Source organism: Camelus bactrianus, chromosome 12 (assembly GCF_048773025.1).
Source record: "Camelus bactrianus isolate YW-2024 breed Bactrian camel chromosome 12, ASM4877302v1, whole genome shotgun sequence".
NCBI lineage: Eukaryota > Metazoa > Chordata > Mammalia > Artiodactyla > Camelidae > Camelus > Camelus bactrianus.
Window position 1 is genome coordinate 29,264,715 of NC_133550.1, and position 6,000 is coordinate 29,270,714.

Here is a 6,000-nt window from a genome sequence, read left to right on the forward strand (position 1 = left end):
ACATCGTGAGTTCACTATGAAACACCAAGCCTTACACCAAAATATTGCAAGTTCTCCTTTCTTTGCAAGAAAGGTTATCTTTCAATTGTTCTGATTGATAATAATACTAGAAACTGCTAACACATATAAAATTCCTACAAATATGCCAGACATTGCACTGAATGGTTTTTCTCAGGTGGTCTAATTTACTCCCCAGTCAAGTACTACTATCTTCATTTTACAGGTGGAGAAATATAAGACAAAGATCTTGAAACTGTGCTCCTTAAAGCTCCTTCAGGCAGAGGTGGTAGGAGCTGCGAAGGGACAGGAGCCTGAGAAATGAGAGGCCAGGCTCCAGGACCATCATTCCTAATTTAACCAGAGCATGTCTGCTTTTATCTATTTTGCTTATAGACATGAGTGGAAACTTTCCTTTAAAGAGTTCAAGGTATGATGGTAGGTTTTATGAGCCAGCTTGGCTGAGCTATAGTTATTTAATCAAATACTCATCTACATGTGGCCGTGAAGGTATTTTGTAGATGTGATTAACATCTATAATCAGTTGACCTTAAGCAAATTACCTTCAGTAATGTGGGTGGGCCTCATGCAACCAACTGAAAGGCCTTAAGAGCCAAAACTTTGCTGTGCAGAAGCTTGTAAGTTTCATTAGGTCCCATTTGTTTATTCTTGCTTTTATTTCTATTGCTTGAGTAGACTGTTCTAGGAAACCATAAGTAAAACAAAAAGACAACCTATGGAATGGGAAAAAATTTTTGCAAATGAAACCAACAAAGGCTTGATCTCCAGAATATATAAGCAGCTCATACGACTTAATAAGAAAAAAACAAACAACCCAATCCAAAAATGGGCAGAAGATATAAACCAGCAATTCTCCAAGGAAGGCATACAAATGATCAATAGGCACATGAAAAAATGCTCAATATCACTAATTATCAGAGAAATGAAAATCAAAACTACAACGAGGTATCACCTCACACCAGTCAGAATGGCCATCATTCAAAAATCCACAAATGACAAATGCTGGAGAGGCTGTGGAGAAAAGGGAACCCTCCTACACTGCTGTGGGAAGCCACTGTGGAAAACAGTATGGAGATTCCTCAAAAGACTAGGAATAAACTTACCATATGACCCAGGAATCCTGCTCCTGGGCATATATCCAGAAGGAACCCTACTTCAAAATGACACCTGCACCCCAGTGTTCACAGCAGCACTATTTACAATAGGCAAGACATGGAGACAGCCTAAATGTCCATCAATAGATGACTGGATAAAGAAGATGTGGTATATTTATACAATGGAATACTACTCAGCCATAAAAACCGACAACATAATTCCATTTGCAGTAACATGGATGTTCCTGGAGAATGTCATTCTAAGTGAAGTAAGCCAGAAAGAGAAAGAAAAATACCATATGAGATCACTCATATGTGGAACCTAAAACAAACAAACAAACAAAGCATAAATACAAAACAGAAATAGACTCATAGACATAGAATACAAACTTGTGGTTACCAAGGGGGCGGGGGGTGGGAAGGGATAGACTGGGATTTCAAAATTGTAGAATAGATAAACAAGATTATACAGTATAGCACAGGGAAATATATACAAGATCTTATGGTAGCTCACAGAGAAACAAATTTGACAATGAATATATATATGTTCATGTATAACTGAAAAATTGTGCTCTACACTGGAATTTGACACATTGTACAATGATTATAAATCAATAAAAAATGTTTAAAAAAAAAAGAGCCAAAACTGAGGTTTCCTGAAAAAGAAATTCTGCCTCAAGACTGCAGCATTAACTCCTGCCTGAGTTTCCAGCCTGTCTGTCCTACAGACTTTGGACTTGCCCCCCGCCCCCCGCATGAACCAATTCCTTAAAATAAACACAATCTCTCAATACACATGTGTGCAGGCAGACCTCAGGGATACTGTGGTTTCAGTTCCAGACCACTGCAATAAAATGAGTATCGCAAGACAGCAAGGCACACAAATTTTTTGGTTTCCAAGTGCATATAAAAGTTATGTTTACACTGTACTGTAGTCTAATACATGTGCAATAGCATTATGTCTAAAAAAATATAAATACCTTATTAAAAATACTTTATTGCTAAAAAATGCTAACCATCCTCTGAGCCTTCGGTGAGTTAAATCTTTGCTGGTAGAGGGCTTAAAATATTGTGAGAATGACCAGAGCGTAACAGACACAAAGTGAGCAAATGCTGCTGGAAAAATGGCTCTGATAGACTTACCACATAATTGCTACAAACCTTCAATTTGTTTAAAAAAAAAAAAGAAGTATCTGCAAAGTACAATAGAGCGTAATAAAACAAGGTATGCTTGTATATGTGTATCTCTATCAATTTTGTTGGTTCTATCTCTAGAAAACCCTAACTAGTATACACGGTTAACAAAAGTTCCACAGCCTTCCTACTCACAGAGTGGTCTGCAGGCCCGCAGAGTCAACATCAGCTGGGAGCTTATTAGAAACGCACAATCTCAGGCCACACACCAGATTTACTCAGTCAGAAACTGCATTTTAACAAGATCCCCAGATGATCCCTAAGCCAGTTAAAGTTGGAGGGTTTAACACAATGCAAAGATAGTGAACCACGTGCATTTTACCTGAATAAAATTCTTCAACATTTTGGCCTTAAAGGAGACCCGCCCTGGAACTTTTGAAAAAGAATAAAAACACCAGCTGACCTCCTTTGAACTAGAAGCCCACTGACTGCCTTGTGTCAATGTCATCAACTTAATGAACTTGCCATTAAGCCTGCAGGCCACCAAGTGGTCATAAGCCCAGAAATAGGCCTGTTTGTTCCTCTGTCTCAGTTCTTACTGCATTTACACCCCATTTCTCATCCTTCCTCAAGAAAATCAAGCATTTCTTTATTTTTTTTTAACCAATAGGAAAATAAATCCAAGGCTGAGAAAGTGTTAAATTGATATTAAATTTCTTCCAAAAGAAGTTGCAAAATAAGTATCTAAAAGACAAAGACATCGTGCAGGCTCACCCTTAGATGAAATACGTAAGATTTAATGAGACAGAGATTTCTTTTCTTTGACTAAATCTGCCTGCTCCTTATCAAGCTTTGCGCTCAGGAGGAAAGGCTGAGATTTCTTTAACTGTTACTGCTTAGCCCATTTGTCAGCCCAGGGATCCAACACCCCCGACAATCGCTTTATGTCATTCTCCGCAGCTGTGTTTCACATTATCTGCAGGCAGACAAATCACCACCCGCACTGGGTAATATAACTCAGAATTATTTAAATCATTCCCCATTTCTGCTAGAACCATTTTCATAATTCATTTAGTATTCTAAGTTGACTTGTGGGATGCCATTTCACAACCCAAGAGCCGAAACAAATGACTTAATCTGGCAGGAGACAGTGAACACCTTCATCCTCAGGCACCACTGCAACTCTCCATAGAAATTAGAACAATCATGGCATTCCCTCCATCCTGCCTTGTCTTTTGTGTCCTCCCACTTGTGGTTCTGTGGCTGCCAGGAGAACAGGGGGAAAACCAAACTTAACTCGAGTTGAATGCTGAGTTCCTATGGGTGGACCTTCTTCCCTAAGTGTCCTGGGGGCCTGGTAGCAGCTGGATAACGCCACGTTAGGGTGCCCTCAACCTTAATGGTTCTCAACTGCAGGGAGAGTATACGGCAGTATTGTTCCAGATGTTTTCTGAAATTGCAGCCACACCTGGAGATTTGGGTTGGGCACAGAAAGTGTGGGAAACTCTCCACAGGTGGTTCTGATGAAGTCCTCACCCTGGCTGGGTCCTCAACTTTATATAAAGGTGCCACTAGACTACTCAAATTTCCACACCCAATACCGATGGTGGAGGAGGGTCCCCACACCACTAAGTCTTTAACACCAGCTGGATGTCCTACAATTGAGCTCAATTCTGACACTATCTACCTGGAGATAGCATCAGATCCCACAGGTTAAGGGCTCAGTTCTACAAGACTGCAGCCCCCAAACCACCACCCCAGATGTCAGTCAGAAGTCCAGGTTGTTTCCTGTATTTCTGACTAACTGGCTATAAAGTCCCATGATCCCCTTCTCAGGTTTAATTTACTTGCCAGAGCAGCTTACAGAACTCAGAGGAACATTTTACTTACCATAGTACCAGTTTATTATAAAAGGCTGTAACTCAGGAACAGCCAAACAGAAGAGATACACAGGGCAAAGTATGTAGGAAGGGTCTCAGGGCTCATGCTCTCTCTCTGAGCAATGGCTCTCTTCCCTATCTCCACACGTTCACCAAAAGAAGCTCTCCAAACCTTCTCCCTTTGGGTTTTTAACGCAGGCAGGCCTCATCACATAAGCATAATTGATTAAATCTTTGGCCAATGGAGATTAATTCAACTTCCAGCCCCTCTCTCTCCACTGGAGGTTAGGGAGATCAAAAGTGGGACCAAAATTTCCAACCCTCTAATCCCATGGTTGGTTCTCCTAGCAACCAGCCCCCATCCTTCTGTGGGTTCCAAACATCACCTCCTTAACATAAACACAATTGTGGCAAAAAGGAGCTTGTTACAAATAACACCTAAGACACCTTTATGGCTCTGGAGCAATTTCAGGAACAAGTCTGCAAATATTATAACAAGAGACGCTCCCACTGTTCTTTTCATTCAGGAAATTCCAGGAGTTTTCGGAGCTCTGAGCCGGGAACCATGAGCAAGGACCAAATATGTTTATGAGGAATATATTCTGGTCATCTAAATGACTAAATATATGTTTCTTATAAATCACAATATTGCAGCTACACATTAGAATCATTTGGGGTCGAAGTGAGGGGTTGTTTAAAAATATTGCAGTCTGGATTGTGCCTCAGATCAACTAAACCTGATGCTCTGAGAGTAAGCTCCGGTGGGAGTAGGTTTAAAGCTTCCAGGCGATGCCAATGTGCAACTGCAGTCAAAAACCAAGTCAGAAATTCTTTACCTAGAGATCATTTCACCTAGAGATCTTGATACAAGGCAGACTCTGAGCCCTGCTGGTGGAGACTGAGATTCTGCATTTTTAGTAAACTTCCAGGTGATTTGATGGGCTGTGGGCCACACTCTGAATAGAAAGGCATTTCTCATACGGTGTTGCATGGCCCCATTGTTAATAAATTTTCATTAACTAAGGCTGTGAGATAAAATACAGGATGCTTGGTTTAATTTTAATTTCAGATAAACAACAAATAATTTTAGCATTAGGATGTCCCAGACATTGCATCCTTGTACCAAAAAATTGTCCACTGTTCATTGGAAATTACTAAAATTTAACTGGGCGCCTTATTTGTTTTGTTTTATTTTTGCTAAATATGGCAACAGATTTCTTGATCTTTCTGCTTTGTTTTGATGGCAAAGTGTTGCTTAGGCAAAAGTGATGGATGTCGAGAAGCTGATTTTACTTTATGTCTATGGTCCTTCGTCTTTTCAGAATGAAAATGCCTGAGATGATTTCAGAATGTGGATGCCCGAGAATGTAATGAGGATTGTGGACCCTGCCTCCAGGAAGAAAGCACATATATGTACAAACACTTAATATCATTCATATAGTTTGTAGGGTTTGTGGTACCTGCCTGAAGCCCACACGTGGACCCTCTAGTGATGCATGGACCCTGGTCGAGAAAGCCATGTCACCCACTTGCTCAGCCAAAGAAAGTCATTCTCAACCACATGTGTTTCCCAGAAAGATATTCTGTGGCTTGCTAACTTCACAAAAAAATTACAGATTTTGCAGGAAAGTCATGATTTATGGGAAAATATGGAAAATTCTGGATTAAACAAAGTTAAACAGGTTTCTTTGTTGAAGGATCTTTCAAGTGCTTAATGTACTATGTGTTTTGGGACTCTCCCAAAAGGAGATAGTGTCTAGTGTTTGCCAAAGGTATTTTGTCAGCGCTCTTACTTATTGCAGGGTATTTCCTAGGATTAGTATTATCTAAAATAAAATACTCTTTGAGTAAAGCTGCCTAAATAAATCTGCTTC

At 40.1% G+C, this 6,000-nt stretch overlaps 1 long non-coding RNA gene across 1 annotated transcript in view; it reads left to right on the forward strand.

The window, feature by feature from the left end:
* Positions 1-5,750, forward strand: part of LOC123612976 (uncharacterized) — a 61,310-nt gene extending 55,560 nt beyond the window's left edge. The window contains exon 3 of the long non-coding RNA XR_006720297.2: positions 5,449-5,750. This is a non-coding gene — a long non-coding RNA (uncharacterized LOC123612976). The remainder of the gene's footprint in view (positions 1-5,448) is intronic.
* Positions 5,751-6,000: the final 250 nt, after the last annotated feature.